The sequence below is a fragment of the Carcharodon carcharias genome (genome assembly GCF_017639515.1).
Source record: "Carcharodon carcharias isolate sCarCar2 chromosome 39 unlocalized genomic scaffold, sCarCar2.pri SUPER_39_unloc_1, whole genome shotgun sequence".
In the NCBI taxonomy this organism is placed as follows: domain Eukaryota; kingdom Metazoa; phylum Chordata; class Chondrichthyes; order Lamniformes; family Lamnidae; genus Carcharodon; species Carcharodon carcharias.
Window position 1 is genome coordinate 1,149,388 of NW_024470814.1, and position 17,335 is coordinate 1,166,722.

The window sequence follows — 17,335 nt, forward strand, 5'->3', positions numbered from 1 at the left end:
GGATAATGGATTATTGAGAGCAAACCAGGGCTGGAGAAAGTTGTGACTGAAAATTGAGAACTTTTTGCGTTAAGTCAGGTCTTTTTTTCTGTTCAAATATAGGGGAGGGATCTGGGGTGTTTTGTTGACCCCTTTAATCACATTTTAATTCAAAGTCTGTAAGTTTCCTTTAAACTTTGTTCTTGGTTTTACAGCTGACCTGAATTAGGGGCTGTGCCTGATTTATCCCAATTTTGTTAATTTAGTTTAATTGTTTTGACTCTATAAGAGTTACAGGGGAGGGATGAAGCCCCTGAGTTCTGAAGGCGTTCACGGGACAGTGATTAATTTACGAAGTATTGTGAAATTAAGGAAAGTAAAATGGCATCTACCCGAATTAAAAGGATTGAAACAGGCATCGCAATGACAATTAGAAATTTCCAGACAGCTGGTATTAAAATGCGAACAAATGGATACTCAATGCATGGTAGTATAGCTTTTTCACAGAAGCCGTGAGTGGCTCTTAAAAGAGCCTTTGAATATTGGGTGTTATTTCCACTGGGGCGGAGTTTCACTTGGAGCTGGTGTACTTGGTCAACGCCTTGGTGCCCTCCGACACAGCGTGCTTGGCCAGTTCCCCGGGCAGCAGCAGGCGCACGGCGGTCTGGATCTCCCGGGAGCTGATGGTGCTGCCGCTGGTTGTAGTGAGTGGGCCAGGCGGGAAGCCTCGCCCACGATGCGCTGGAAGATGTGGCTGACGAACGAGTTCATGATGTTCATGACCTTGGAGGAGATGCCGGTGTCCGGGTGGACTTGTTATATAGCGCGAGGGGCTCTAAATAGTTCCCAGTCCCTCGGTGCACTGTGGCTGAAAGATCTTAGACAGCGATCCTTCCCCATAGCGCCTTTGCGGTGGCTGCCCCAAGCTTTAGTGCATCCCTCAGCACGTAGTCCTGGACTTTGGAATGTGTCAGTCTGCAACACTCGGTCGGGGACAACTCTTTGCATTGGAACACCAGTGCTTTTTTTTTTGCAAAAATATACTTTATTCATAAATCTTCAAAAACATTTCGAACCATTTCAAAATCACCATCACAAAAAATACAATCAGGTTCAACTTTTACAACATGAATCACAAGGTGTATCAGTACAAACAATGAATATTACAGTCATTGGCAGACATTCATTTTAAGCTGTACAGCCTGAGGGGCTCTTTACAGTTCCCAGTCCCTCGGTGCACTGTGGCAGAAAGGTCATAGGCAGCGACCCTTCCCCATTGGGCCTTTGCAGCGGCTGTCCCAAGATTAACTGTGTCCCTCAGCACGTAGTCCTGGACCTTGGAATGTGCCAGTCTGCAACACTCGGTCGGGGACAACTCTTTGCGCTGGAAAACCAACAAGTTTCGGGCAGACCAAAGAGCGTCTTTCACCGAGATGATGATCCTCCAGCTGCAGTTGATGTTTGTCTCGGTGTGTGTCCCTGGGAACAGCCCGTAGAGCACAGAGTCCTGTGTCACAGAACTGCTCGGGATGAACCTCGACAGAAACCACTGCATCTCTATCCAGACCTTCTTCGCAAAGACACAATCTACAAGGAGGTGAACAATGGTCTCTTCCCCACCACAGCCACCTCGAGGGCAACGTGCAGAGGGGATGACACTCCTGGCGTGTAGGAAGGATCTTACAGGGAGGGCCTTTCTCACCACCAGCCAAGTTATATATTGGTGCTTGTTGGAAAGTTCTGGCGATGAGGCATTCTGCCAAATGACTTTGTCTGCTCAGGGAACCATCCCACAGGATCCACCCTCTCCTTTTCCCTCAGGGCCTTTAAGACGTTACGTGCCACCAGTGCTTCCTTCTCATCAGCCATTGTTACAGTAAACAAAAGCCAGAAACTATGCTCCTAGTGCATCTTTTATAGACTACCCCAAAGCCCTATGCTAATGAAGGATGGCTTACAGCCAGGTTCCTGATTGGCCAGTTCTCAATGATGTCAATGTTTGTCTTCTGTACCCATGTGGTTGGTTAGTTCGGATACCCAATCACATTTATTGCTCCTCACAACCACAAGCTGTCTCGGCAGTCTAACCTTGCAATGCCCTTGCCGGTCCCTCTCCACCCAATTCTCTGACTTCTTAACTCCTTTTTCACCGAGAACGCCCTGCTCTTCACTTGTATGTTTTTTTTTAGTCTTTGCAAAGAAGGTCTGGAGAGAGATGCAGTGGTGTCTGTCGAGGTTCATCCCAAGCGGTGCGGTGACACAGGACTCTTGTGCTCTACGGGCTGTTCCCAGGGACACACACCGAGACAAACATCAACTGCAACTGGAGGATCATCAACTCGGTGAAAGACGCTCTTTGGTCTGCCCGAAACTTGTTGGTCTTCCAGTGCAAAGGGTTGTCCCCAACCAAGTGCTGCAGACTGGCACATTCCAAGGTCCAGGACTACATGCTGAGGGGTACACTAAAGCTTGGGGCAGCCACCACAAAGGCCCAATGGGGAAAGGGCGCTGTCTAATACTTTTCTGCCACAGGGCACAGAGGAGCTGGGAATTGTATAGACTCCTCGGGCTGTACAGCTCAAAATGAATGTATGCAGTGAATACTAATTTTATTATGATTGTATTGAAGCACCTCAGAGTGCAACATGATGTATGTTGATAACTCCAATACCATTGACTGACTGCCTGTAATGACAATATTGAAATGACTGTAATATTCATTGACTGTACTGAAGAACCTCTTGATCCATGTGTAAGAGTTAAATCCGATTGCACTTTTTGTGATGGCCATTTTGGAATGTTTTGTAAAGTTCTTCCAGATATTTTATGAATAAAGTATTTTTTTCCAGAAAGAAAGTATGCTTTTTTAAAATATTTTTTGAGGCAGAGGTAGATAGATTGTCATAAAAGCAAAATACTGTGGATGCTGGAAATCTGAAACATAAACAGAAAATGCTGGGAAAACTCAGCAGGTCTAACAGCATCTGTGGAGAGGGAAAAACAAACAGAGTTAACGTTTTGAGTCCATTTGACTCTTATTCAGGTTGTCACCTTCGTCAATGACGTTTTCGAGTGCATCATGGGTGAAGCTTCCTGCCTGGCCCATTACAACAAGGGTCATATGGAGTTGAAGTGTCAACACTGTTTCTCTCTCCACAGATGCTGCCAGGACTGCTGAGTTTTTTTTCCAGCATTTTCTGGTGTTTGTTTCAGATTTCCAGCATCTGCATTATTTTGCTTTTATATTTATGTAGATAGATTGTTGATGAACAAGGGCATGCAAGATTATCAGGATGTAGGAGTGCTCATCTAAACACGTTTTAATTGTTGTGAGGGTTCCTGCCTCTACCATCCCCTCAGGCAGTGAGTTCCAGATTCCCAGCACCCTTTGGGTGAAAAAAAATTCTCAAATCCCCTTTAAACCTCCTACCCCTGACCTTAAATCTATGTCCCCCTGGTTTTTGACACCTCCACTAAGGGGAAAGGTTTCTTCCTATCTACCTTGCCTATGCCACACATAAATGTTTATACCACTTTCAACCCCCACCCCCATACCCCCGCCCTGCCTTCCCTGCTTCAAGGAACACAACCCTAGCCTATCCAGTCTCTCTTCATAGCTGAAACGCTCCATCCCAGGCAACATCCTGGTGAATCTCCTCTGCACCCTTTCCAGTGCAATCACATCCAATCGAGAGCTGGATGGGTTTGTACAACAATTGATGATAATAATTGCCATGGTCATGAGAGACCAGGTTTACAAATCCGGATTTATAAATGGAATTTGATTTCAATCTCGAATGGGCGGGTTGCTTTATGAGGAAAGGCCAGGCTTGTTTCAGTACAATAGTAGTGAGCAACTTAATAGAAACATCAGATCCTGAGGGGCCTTGACAGGATGGATGTGGAGAGGATTTTTTCTCTTGTTCATGAACCTAGAACAAGGGGTCACAGTTTAAAAATAAGGTGTTGCTCATTTAAAAAATGAGTATGAAGCTTTCCCACCTCCCCACACCACCCCCCCCCACCCACCCCCACCCGCCCCCCCACCCCCCCCCCCCACACCCCCCCCCCCCCACCCCCAACTTTCAGAAGGCCTTTGGAACTCCCTTTCCAAAAAGATGGTGGAAGTAGAGTCCTTGAATACTTTTTAAGGCAGAGCTGGATGGATATGTCCATAACACATAGGAGCAGAAGTAGGGCATTCAGCCCATCAAGTCTGCTCCGCTATTCAATGAGATCATGGCTGGTCTGATAACCCTCAACTCCGCTTTCCTGCCTTTTCCCCATAACCCTTGATTCCCTTACTGATTAAAAATCTGTCTATCTCAGACTTGAATATAGTTAACAACCCAGCCTCTACAGCCCTCTGCGGTAAAGAATTCTGCAGATAAACTGCCCTCTGAGAGAGGAAACTCCTCCTCACCTCTGTCTTAAATGGGTGAACCCTTGCTCTGAGATTATGCCCTCTGGTCCTAGACTCTCCCACAAGAGGAACCAACCTCTCAGTATCCACCTTGTCAAACCTTCCAAGAATATTATATGTATCAATAAGGTTGCCTTTCATTCTTCTATACTCCAATGAGTACAGGCCCAACCTACTCAATCTCTCCTCATAAGAAAATCCCTCCATACCCAGGATCAACCTAGTGAACCTTCTCTGGACTGCCTCCAATGCTGATATATCTTTCCTTCGGTAAGGGGACCAAAACTGTTCACGGTATTCTAGTTGTGGTCTAAAGAGTGTCTTGTATGGTTTTAGCAAGGCTTCCCTATTTTTATACTCCAGTCCCTTTACAATAAAGGCCAACATTCCATTTGCTTTCCATATTACCTGTTGAACTTGTTGGCTAGGTTTTTGGGATTCATGCATGAGGACCCCAAATCCCTCTGTGCTGCAGCTTTCTGCAGCCATTCTGCATTTAAATTATATTCAGCTCTTCTATTGTTCCCGCCAAAGTGTGTAACCTCCCATTTCCCCACGTTATATTCCCCTGCAAGTTTTTGCCCATTCTCTTAACCTGTCTACACCCCCCTGTTGGGTCTTTGTGTCATCCTGACTACTTGCCTCCCACCTATTTTTGTGTCATCCACAAACTTGGCAACAATCCAACTCATTGATATATATTGTAATTAACTGTGGTCCCAGAACTGATCCCTGTGGTAGTGCACTAGCTATAGGTTACTATCCTGAAAATGCCCTCTTTATCCTAACTCTCTGTTTTCTATTAGTTAGCCAATCCTCTATCCATGCTAATACACTACCCCCAACACCACGGGCTCTTACCTTATTAATTAGCCTTACATGCGGCACCTTATTGAATGTCTTTTGGAAATCCAAATGTATTACATCTACTGGTTCACCTTTATCTATTCTGCTTGCTCCCTCTTCAAAGAATTCGAATAAATTTGTCAGATATGATTTCCTCTTCATGAAGCCATGCTGATTCTGTTTGATTATATTATGGATTTCTAAATGCTCTGCTATTACATCCTTGATAATAGACTCTAACATTTTCCCAATGGCAGATGTTAAGCTAACTGGCCTATAGTTACTTGTTTTTTGTCTCCTTCCCTTTTTGAATAAGTGTGGTACATTGACAGTATTGCAATCCTCTGGGGCTGTTCCAGAATCTAAGGATGCTTGGAAGATTACTACATATGCATCCACTACCACTGCAGTTACTTCCCTTAATATCATAGGGTGCGTCCTATCAGGTCCAGGGGACTTATCAGTCTTTAGCTCCATTGGTTTCCCTAGTACTTTTTCTCTAGTGATAGCTATTGTATTTTTCCCCCCATTACTTTGCCCCTTGATTATTTAGCAGTTTTAGAATGCTATTAGTGTCTTCAACCATGAAGGTTGGTGCAAAGTATTTGTTCAGCTCCTCTGTCGATTCCTGGTTCCCCATTATTATTACCCCATCCTCATTCTCTAAGAGGCCTATGCTCACTTTTGTCTCTCTCTTCCTTTTTATATATTTGAAGGAGCTCTTACTGTCCATTTCTATACTACTTGCTAGTTTACCCTCAATATTTATGTTCTCCTTCTATCTTATTATATTTTTTGGTCATCTTTTGTATTTTTTTAACTTTCCTAATCCTCTGGCTTACCATTAATCTTTGCCACGTTGTATGTTTTCTGTTTTCAATTTGATACACTCCTTAACCTCCTTGGTTAACCCCCTTCCTAGAATCCTTCTTCCTCACTGGGATATATCTTTCTTGTGAGTCATGAACCATTTTCTTTAAACATCTGCAATTGTTCATCAACCATCTATTATTCAAAACTCGACTCCAGCCAACTCTGCCCTCAATCCTTTGTAATTACCCTTCTTTAAATTTAGCACTGTTGTTTCTGACCCGGGTTTCTCACTCTCAAACTGAATGCCAGATAAGTGATACACAATGGTCGAAAGATTACTGTGGTAGGCATTGGGAATGTGGAGCTGAGGCTCAGCCACAATCTTATTATATGGCGGACCAGGCTCGAAGGCTGAGTAGCCTACTCCTGCTCTGTATGTTTGCACGACTAGGGCAGGATTTGAACCCAAGCCTCCAGAACACTAGAGCTTTGATTACTAGCCCAGTGACATTACCACTATGTCACCACCTCCCATTAGACTGCACCAGATATTTCATTTTTATTCTATGCAACTAAGGATACCTACATTTTGCAACGTGTTGTAGTTATTTGTATACTCTGAATTGGTTTATGAGAATGGCTCCAGGGATGAGACACTTCAGTTATGTGGAAAGATTGGAGAAGTTGGGACTGTTTTCCTTGGAGAGGAGAAGGCTGAGAGGAGACTTGATAGAAGTTTTCACGGTCACAAGGGGTCTGGACAGAGTAGATCAGGAGAAACTGTTCCTGCTCGTAAATGGATCGAGAACCAAAGGGCACAGTTTTAAAGTGTGAAAAAAACATTTTCAAACAGCGATTAGTTAGGGTTTGGAATGCACTGCCTGGAAGTGTTGTAGTGGCAGGTTCAATTGAGGCATACTAGAGGGCATAAATGTACCTTTTTAAAAATTATTTTCTATATTGTTTTGTTTAATGATTGTCCATGACTCTTTGAATTAAGATTAAGGTCCCCATAACGACCATCTGTTACTTGTTTCATGTTGTTCTTCCACACAATGCTTACCCTTGTTCTGCCATTATCACACTCTGCTTTCTTACCTTTATGCCACTGTCAGCACCTTCTTTAGCCCTTACTGCTACTATTAACACTCCCTTTGTCCTTTAGTTCATGGCATCTTTAACACTCTCTCCTGTGTCCCCCACCTATCGCTGGCCTTCCATACAGCATCACCTGCTCCACCCCTCTTAAACACTATAAACTTAATCACATTTCTACTCCTCTTTTAAGCCCTGAAGAAGGGTCATACAGAGTCGAAACGTTAATCCTGTTTCCCTCTCTCGACAGATGCTGCCAGACCTGCTGAGTTTTTCCCAGCATTTCCTCTGCTTTTGTTTCAGACTTCAGCATCTGCAGTATTTGGCTTTCATTTGAATTAAGGTTAGCTGGTTTCATTTCGGTGCAGACTCGGTGGGCCGAAGGGCCTGTCCTGCACTCTGTGAGCTGTGCAGTCCTTCCAATTCGGCACCTGCATCATGATGATTTTTCAACAGCAATATCTTTCTGCCTGTCTCTTTTGGGTAGGTGATTGAGACAAGCTGTTTACCATCTCTGCGGGACTGTGACATCCTCTGTGAGATACCTCAAAGTGTAAAATAATGCAAAGATTGCACGGTTGCGAACATTTCAGTTGAAATACGTTGAAAACTGCAGGTCACTTTTTGAGAATGTAAATAAAAGCTGTAAAGCATTACGCAATTTTAAAAAAAAACGATCATGTGTTGTCAGTTTGAGGTCATTCAATTCTCAATCAATTGTGCAGGATTAATCATTTATCCTCAACCCTGCATCCCATCTATTAGCTTTCAATCCAGAGATAAAAACAAAAAAAAAACTGCGGATGCTGGAAATCCAAAACAAAAACAAAAACAGAATTACCTGGAAAAACTCAGCAGGTCTGGCAGCATCGGCGGAGAAGAGAAGAGTTGACGTTTCGAGTCCTCATGGCCCTTCGACAGAACTTGAGTTCGGCTCCAAGAAAGAGTTGAAATATAAGCTGGTTTAAGGTGTGTCTCTCTCTCCGCTCCCCCCCACACACACACACCTTAAACCAGCTTATATTTCAACTCTTTCTTGGACTCGAACTCAAGTTCTGTCGAAGGGTCATGAGGACTCGAAACGTCAACTCTTTTCTTCTCCGCCGATGCTGCCAGACCTGCTGAGTTTTTCCAGGTAATTCTGCTTTTGTTTTTACCATTTCTCATTATCTCCCTGAAGGTAACTATGATTTACTAGCAGGGAGTGAGCGGTTGCGAGCAAACGTGGGTTGGCGGGGGTGGGGTGGGGGGGTGGTGCTGTATCTAAAGGATACTTATCCACAGCTGAGTCGCTGACAGACGACAGGAAAGGCTGGGCGGTTGAAGATGTCACAACCCCCGAGAGGGGGACAGGCGAGCCTTTGTTCCTGTGTCTGGTTAGCTCGCGTCATTAAGAGGGTAAAAAAGAGAGAGAAAGCGGCTCGCTATTTGTCTATGGGACAGCGAGAGCTTCACTCTGGTGAAGCTAATTGGGGCCTGTTCCTGCCTGACATTAATTTTGTGCAGTTCCAGCAAATGTTATTTTTTTCCTACTTTAATCATATTTTTTTTTTTAAAGAGAGTGCACTACAAATCATTTCAGTTCGTGTTCTACAAAAAATGCACCGATTTCGTGTTTTCTCGAAACATGAAAGCAGAATACTGCGGGATGCAGTATGGAACCTTGGTGAGGCCACCGCTGGAGTACTGGGTGCAGTTCTGCTCGCCACATTATAGGAAGGATGTGATTGCACTGGACGGGGTGCAGAGGAGATTCACCAGGATGTTGCCTGGGATGAAATATTTAAGTTATGAAGGGAGATTGGATAGACTTGGGTTGTTTCCGTTGGAGCAGAGAAGACTGAGGGGCGACCTGATCGAGGTGTACAAGATTAGGAGGGGCATGGACAGGGTGGGTAGGGAGCAGCTGTTCTTCTTAGTTGAAGGGTCAGTCACCAGGGGACATAATTTCAAGGTGAGGGGCAGGAGGTTTAGGGACGATGTGAGGGAAAACTTTTTTACCCAGAGGGTGGTGAGGGTCTGGAATGTGCTGCCTGGGAGGGTGGTGGAGGCGGGTTAGCCTCACATCCTTTAAAAAGTACCTGGATGAGCACTTGGCACGTCATAACATTCAAGGCTGTGGGCCTAGTGCTGGTAAATGGGATTAGGTAATTCTGTTGTTGGGTCATGAGGACTCGAAATGTCAACTCTTATCTTCTCTGCCGATGCTGCCAGACCTGCTGAGTTTTTCCAGGTAATTCTGTTTTTGTTTTAGGTAGGTAGGTCAGGTGTTTCTCACATGTCGGTGCAGACTCGATGGGCCGAATGGCCTCTTCTGTACTGTGTGATTCTGTGACTCTGTGCTGGAAATCTGAAACAAAAACAGAAAAGGGTGGAAAAAGACTCAGCAGGTCTAGCGGCATCTGTGGAGAGAGAAACAGAGTCAATGTATCGAGTCCAGATGACCCTTCTCAGAGCTCTGAATAAACAGAGTTCATGTTTCGAGTTCATGTGACCATTCTCAAGAGCTTTGGAGAAACAGAGTTAACGTTTCAAGTCATTATGACCCTTCCACAGAGCTCTGAGTTAACAGAGTTAACGTTTTGAGTCAGTATGACCCTTCTACAGAGCCCTGAATAAACAGAGTTAACTTTTCGAGTCAGTATGACCCTTCCACAGAGCTCTGAATAAATAGAGTTAATGTTTCGAGTCAGTATGACCCTTCTTCGGAGCTTTGAATAAACAGAGTTAATGTTTTGAGACCATATTATCCTCCTTCAGAGCTCAAAACATTCATTGTGTTTCTCTCTCCACAGATGCTGCTGAGGTTTTCTCCCCCAGCATTATTTTTTCATTTATTCCCCATACGCGTCTCACTCCAAGATACCTCCGTACCACTCTGATTCCCTTCATCCTTACAAACGTACATTCCATGACAGGGATGCAGCCTGGGGCAACACATTTCAAACTGGTAGCAAATGCATGGCATGACTACAGATTGGACCTCTCCACGGAGCCAGCCAGACTCCAGACTGCTAGCTGCAGGTCGCTTACTTTGTTCGGACCCTCATGTGATGTTTAACAGTTAACGTTTCGAGTCTGTATGATTCTTCAACGGAACAAAGGAAAAATAGAAGACAGGTGAAATATAAGCTGGTTTAAGGTGGGGGGGGGAGGTGGGACGAGTGGAGCTGGATAGAGGGCCAGTGATAGGTGGAGATAGCCACAAGATGTCATAGACAAAGGACGAAGAGGTGTTGAGGGTGGTGATATTATCTAAGGAATGTGCTGATAGGTGCCATTAAGGGTAGAAAGCAGGTTGAGCAAAGTACAAAACAAAAGCAGAATTACCTGGAAAAACTCAGCAGGTCTGGCAGCATAGGTGGAGAAGAAAAGAGTTGACGTTTCGAGTCCTCATGACCCTTCGACAGAACTTGAGTTCGAGTCCAAGAAAGAGTTGAAATATAAGCTGGTTTAAGGTGTGTGTGTGTGTGTGTGTGTGGGTGGGTGGGTGGGGGGGGGCGGGCGGTGGGTGGGGGGGGGGGCGGGGAAGATAAAGAGAGAGAGAGAGAGAGAAGTGGAGGGGGTTGGTGTGGTTGTATGGACAAACAAGCAGTGATAGAAGCAGATCATCAAAAGATGTCACAAACAACAGAACAAAAGAACACATAGGTGTTAAAGTTGGTGATATTATCTAAACAAATGTGCTAATTAAGAATGGATGGTAGGGCACTCAAGGTATAGCTCTAATGGGGGTGGGGAGAGCATAAAAGATTTAAAAATATTTAAAAATAATGGAAATAGGTGGGAAAAGAAAAATCTATATAATTTATTGGAAAAAAAAAACAAAAGGAAGGGGGAAACAGAAAGTCTGTGGGAATGGAGGAGGGAGCTCAAGACCTAAAGTTGTTGAATGCAATATTCAGTCCGGAAGGCTGTAAAGTGCCTAGTCAGAAGATGAGATGCTGTTCCTCCAGTTTGCGCTGGGCTTCACTGGAACAATGCAGCAAGCCAAGGACAGACATGAGGGCAAGAGAGCAGGGTGGAGTGTTAAAATGGCAAGCGACAGGGAGGTTTGGGTCATTCTTGCGGACAGACCGCAGGTGTTCTGCAAAGCGGTCGCCCAGTTTAAGTTTGGTCTCTCCAATGTAGAGGAGACCATATTGGGAGCAACGAATGCAGTAGACTAAGTTGGGGGAAATGCAAGTGAAATGCTGCTTCAATTGAAAGGAGTGTTTGGGCCCTTGGACGGTGAGGAGAGAGGAAGTGAAGGGGCAGGTGCTGCACCTTTTGCGTGGGCATGGGGTGGTGCCATAGGAGGGGGTTGAGGAGTAGGGGTTGATGGAGGAGTGGACCAGGGTGTCCTGGAGGGAGCGATCCCTACGGAATGCCGATGGGGGGGGTGAAGGGAAGATGTGTTTGGTGGTGGCATCATGCTGGTGTTGGCAGAAATGGCAGAGGATGATCCTTTGAATGCGGAGGCTGGTGGGGTGATAAGTGAGGACAAGGGGGACCCTATCATGTTTCTGGGAGGGAGGAGAAGGCGTGAGGGTGGATGCGCGGGAGATGGGCCGGACACGGTTGAGGGCCCTGTCAATGACCGTGGGTGGAAAACCTCGGTTAAGGAAGAAGGAGGACATGTCAGAGGAACTGTTTTGAAGGTAGCATCATCGGAACAGATGCGACGGAGGCGAAGGAACTGAGAGAATGGGATGGAGTCCTTACAGGAAGTGGGGTGTGAGGAGCTGTATTCGTGGTAGCTTTGGGAGTCGGTGGGTTTATAATGGATATTGGTGGTCAGTCTATCACCAGTGATTGAGACAGAGAGGTCAAGGAAGGGAAGGGAAGCGTCAGAGATGGACCATGTGAAAATGATGGAGGGGTGGAGATTGGAAGCAAAATTAATACATTTTTCCAAGTCCCAATGACAGCATGAAGCAGCACCGAAGTAATCATCGATGTACCGGAGAAAGAGTTGTGGAAGGGGGCCGAGTAGGACTGGAACAAGGAATGTTCCACATACCCGATAAAGAGACAGGCATAGCTGAGGCCCATGCGGGTACCCATAGCCACACCTTTTATTTGGAGGAAGTGAGAGGAGTTGAAGGAGAAATTGTTCAGTGTGAGAACAAGTTCAGCCAAACGGAGGAGAGTAGTGGTGGATGGGGATTGTTCGGTCCTCTGTTCAAGGAAGAAGCTAAGGGCCCTCAGACCATCCTGGTGGGGGATGGAGGTGTAGAGGGATTGGACATCCATGGTGAAGAGTAAGCGTTTGGGGCCAGGAAACTGGAAATTGTTGATGTGACATAAGGTGTCAGAGGAATCACGGATGTAGTAGGGAAGGGACTGGACAAGGGGAGAGAGAAGGGAGTCAAGATAATGAGAAATGAGTTCTGTGGGGCAGGAGCAAGCTGAGACGATCGGTCTACCGGGGCAGTACCGTTTGTGGATTTTAGGTAGGAGATAGAAGCGGGCCGTCCGAGGTTGGGCGACTATCAGGTTGGAAGCTGTGGGAGGAAGATCCCCAGAGGAGATGAGGTCAGTGACAGTCCTGGAAACAATGGCTTGATGTTCTGTGGTGGGTTCAATATCCAGAGAGAGGTAGGAGGAAGTGTCTGAGAGTTGACGCTCAGCCTCCACGAGGTAGAGGTCAGTGCACCAGACAACAACAGCACCACCCTTGTCAGCGGGTTTGATGACAATGTCAGGGTTGGACCTGAGAGAATGAAGTGCAGTAAGTTCAGAGAGAGAGAGATTAGAATGGGTGAGAGGAGCAGAGAAATTGAGATGACTAATGTCGCGCCGACAGTTTTCAATGAAAAGATCAAGAGAAGGTAAGAATCCAGAGGGAGGGGTCCAGGTGGAGGGAGAATACCCCACCTCCAATATTAGTCGTCTCAATTTCTCTGCTCCTCTCACCCATTCTAATCTCTCTCTCTCTGAACTTACTGCAATCCATTCTCTCAGGTCCAACCCTGACATTGTCATCAAACCCGCTGACAAGGGTGGTGCTGTTGTTGTCTGGCGCACTGACCTCTACCTCGCGGAGGCTGAGCGTCAACTCTCAGACACTTCCTCCTACCTCTCCCTGGATATTGACCCCACCACAGAACATCAAGCCATTGTTTCCAGGACTGTCACTGACCTCATCTCTTCTGGGGATCTTCCTCCCACAGCTTCCAACCTGATAGTCGCCCAACCTTGGACGGCCCGCTTCTATCTCCTACCCAAAATCCACAAACAGAACTGCCCCGGTAGACCGATCGTCTCAGCTTGCCCCTGCCCCACAGAACTCATTTCTCGTTATCCCTTCTCTCTACCCTTGTCCAGTCCCTTCCTACCTACATCCGTGATTCCTCTGACACCTTACGTCACATCCACAATTTCCAGTTCCCTGGCCCCAAACGCTTCCTCTTCACCATGGACGTCCAATCCTTCTTCACCTCCATCCCCCACCAGGATGGTCTGAGGGCCCTTAGCTTCCTCCTCGAACAGAGGCCCAAACAATCCCCATCCACCACTACTCTCCTCCGTCTGGCTGAACTTGTTCTCACACTGAACAATTTCTCCTTCAACTCCTCTCACTTCCTCCAAATAAAAGGTGTGGCTATGGGTACCCGCATGGGCCCCAGCTATGCCTGTCTCTTTATGGGGTATGTGGAACATTCCTTGTTCCAGTCCTACTCCGGCCCCCTTCCACAACTCTTTCTCCGGTACATCGATGATTACTTCGGTGCTGCTTCAATCTCTCATCGGGACGTGGAAAAATGTATTAATTTTGCTTCCAATCTCCACCCCTCCATCATTTTCACGTGGTCCATCTCTGACACTTCCCTTCCCTTCCTTGACCTCTCTGTCTCAATCTCTGGTGATAGACTGTCCACCAATATTCATTACAAGCCTACCGACTCCCACAGCTACCTCGACTACAGCTTCTCACACCCCACCTCCTGTAAGGACTCCATCCCATTCTCTCAGTTCCTTTGCCTCCGTCGCATCTGTTCCGATGATGGTACCTTCAAAAACAGTTCCTCTGACATGTCCTCCTTCTTCCTTAACCGAGGTTTTCCACCCACGGTCGTTGACAGGGCCCTCAACCGTGTCCGGCCCATCTCCCGCGCATCCACCCTCATGCCTTCTCCTCCCTCCCAGAAACATGATAGGGTCCCCCTTGTCCTCACTTATCACCCCACCAGCCTCCGCATTCAAAGGATCATGCTCCGCCATTTCCACCAACTCCAGCATGCCACCACCAAACACATCTTCCCTTCACCCCCCCCCATCAGCATTCCGTAGGGATCGCTCCCTCCAGAACACCCTGGTCCACTCCTCCATCACCCCCTACTCATCAACCCCGTCCTATGGCACCACCCCATGCCCACCACCTGCCCCTTCACTTCCTCTCTCCTCACCGTCCAAGGACCCAAACACTCCTTTCAAGTGAAGCAGCATTTCACTTGCATTTCCCCCAACTTAGTCTACTGCATTCGTTGCTCCCAATGTGGTCTCCTCTACATTGGAGAGACCAAACGTAAACTGGGCGACCGCTTTGCAGAACAACTGCGGTCTGTCCGCAAGAATGACCCAAACCTCCCTGTCGCTTGCCATTTTAACACTCCACCCTGCTCTCTTGCCCACATGTCTGTCCTTGGCTTGCTGCATTGTTCCAGTGAAGCCCAACGCAAACTGGAGGAACAACACCTCATCTTCCGACTAGGCACTTTACAGCCTTCCGGATTGAATATTGAATTCAATAACTTTACGTCTTGAGCTCCTTCCCCCATCCTCATCCCCTTTCTGTTTCCCCCTTCCTTTTGTTTTTTTTTCCAATAAATTATATAGATTTTTCTTTTCCCACCTATTTCCATTATTTTTAAATATTTTTAAATCTTTTATGCTCTCCCCACACCCCCCACCCCCCAACCCCGACCTTAAACCAGCTTATATTTCAACTCTTTCTTGGATTCACTCAAGTTCTGTCGAAGGGTCATGAGGACTCGAAACGTTAACTCTTTTCTTCTCCGCCGATGCTGCCAGACCTGCTGAGTTTTTCCAGGTAATTCTGCTTTTGTTTTGAATTTGCAGCATCCGCAGTTTTTTTGTTTTTATATCTATTGAGCAAGGTACATATAACCCTAGTGGGGGTGGGGTCCCATTGAGTTTCTCTCTCTCTCTCTCTCGCTGTGACCTGCGCACGCTCTGATTGGCCCTGTCCCTGTCCCACGCGCATGCGCGCCCCTCCCCCCCCCCACAGCCTGCCCGATCCAATTACCCACTGAAATGAACAAGCTTCGCATCAGCAGCGAGTGGAGGCATCAGGGCTCGGAGTTGAATGGGCTCTTATCGGCTCTCTGCAGCACAACGACTTTGGCCCGCGTCCACAGGTAAACCCATAGGTTGGCATGGAGTGAGGGAGCGGGGTATGGGGCAGACCTAGATTGTTTGCAGCAGACAATGTGCATTAAGGACAGCACCGGAAAATGGACTGATCTTAGAGGGGAGGGAGGGGAGGGAGAGAGAGGAGGTGGGAGGGGAGAGAGAGGAAGGGAGAGAGAAGAGGGGGAGGGGGGAGGGGGTGGAGGGAGAAGAGGGAGGGAAGGGGGGGAGAGAGAAGGGTGAGAGGGAGGGAGGGGAGGGGGAGGAGGGAGAGGGAAGGGGGAGAGAGAAGGGGGGAGGGGGAGTGGGGGAGAGAGAAGGGGGGAGGGGGAGTGGGGGAGAGAGAAGGGGGGAGGGGGAGGGGGGGAGAGGGGAGAGAGATGGGGAGGAGGGGGAGGGGGGAGAGGGGAGAGAGAAGGGGGGAGGGGGAGGGGGGAGAGGGGAGAGAGAAGGGGGGAGGGGGAGGGGGGAGGGGGAGGGGGGAGGGAGAAGGGGGGAGGGGGGAGTGGGGGAGAGAGAAGGGGGGAGGGGGAGTGGGGGAGAGAGAAGGGGGGAGGGGGAGTGGGGAGAGAGAAGGGGGGAGGGGGAGTGGGGGAGAGAGAAGGGGGGAGGGGGAGTGGGGGAGAGAGAAGGGGGGAGGGGGAGGGGGGAGAGAGAAGGGGGGAGGGGGAGGGAGGAGAGAGAAGGGGGGAGGGGGAGGGAGGAGAGAGAAGGGGGGAGGGGGAGGGGGGAGAGAGAAGGGGGGAGGGGGAGGGGGGAGAGAGAAGGGGGGGAGGGGGATGGGGGAGAGGGGGGGAGAGGGGAGGGGGTAGAGAGAAGGGGGGGAGGGGGGGAGAGAGAAGATGGAGAGGGGGGCTGGGGGGAGAGAGAAGATGGAGAGGGGGGCTGGGGGGAGAGAGAAGATGGAGAGGGGGGCTGGGGGGAGAGAGAAGATGGAGAGGGGGGCTGGGGGGAGAGAGAAGATGGAGAGGGGGGCTGGGGGGAGAGAGAAGAGGGGGAGGGGGAGAGAGAAGGGGGGAGGGGGAGGGGGGAGAGAGAAGGGGGAGGGGGAGGGGGGAGAGAGAAGGGGGGAGGGGGAGGGGGGAGAGAGAAGGGGGGAGGGGGAGGGGGAGAGAGAGAAGACGTGGAGGGGGGATGAGGGGAGGGGGGAGAGAGAGAAGGGGGAGAGAGAAGAGGGGGAGGGGGGGAGAGAGAAGAGGGGGAGGGGGGGAGAGAGAAGAGGGAGAGGGGGGGAGAGAGAAGAGGGAGAGGGGGGGAGAGAGAAGAGGGAGAGGGGGGGAGAGAGAAGAGGGGGAGGGGGAGGGGGTGGAGAGAGAAGAGGGGGAGGGGGTGGAGAGAGAAGAGGGGGAGGGGGTGGTGAGAGAAGAGGGGGAGGGGAGGGGGGGTGAGAGAAGAGGGGGAGGGGGAGGGGGTGGAGAGAGAAGAGGGGGAGGGGGAGGGGGTGGAGAGAGAAGAGGGGGAGGGGGAGGGGGTGGAGAGAGAAGAGGGGGAGGGGGGAGAGAGAAGAGGGGGAGGGGGGGAGAGAGAAGGAGGGGGGAGGGGAGAGTGAAGGAAGAGGGGGGAGGGAGGGAGGAGGGAGGGAGGGTGAGGGGAGAGAGAAGGAGAGAGACGGAAACAGACAGGGAAGGAGGAAAATTCATTGTCACATTTCAGAAATTTACCTATTAAGTAAAAAGGCTGAATCCATATAAACATTATTAAATGATACACATTGGAACTCAAAAAAAATAATTAACAAGTGCAGGATAATCTGTACATTTTCATGCCAAGTAACTTTCCCAAGTAAAACACACATTGCATACCAGAAACTGACACACTTATCAG

General features: G+C 48.4%; 1 pseudogene; it reads right to left on the reverse strand.

Moving 5' to 3' along the window:
* Window positions 1-550: 550 nt before the first annotated feature.
* LOC121274923 lies at window positions 551-1,848 on the reverse strand (annotated as a pseudogene).
* Between the last annotated feature and the right edge of the window lie 15,487 nt (window positions 1,849-17,335).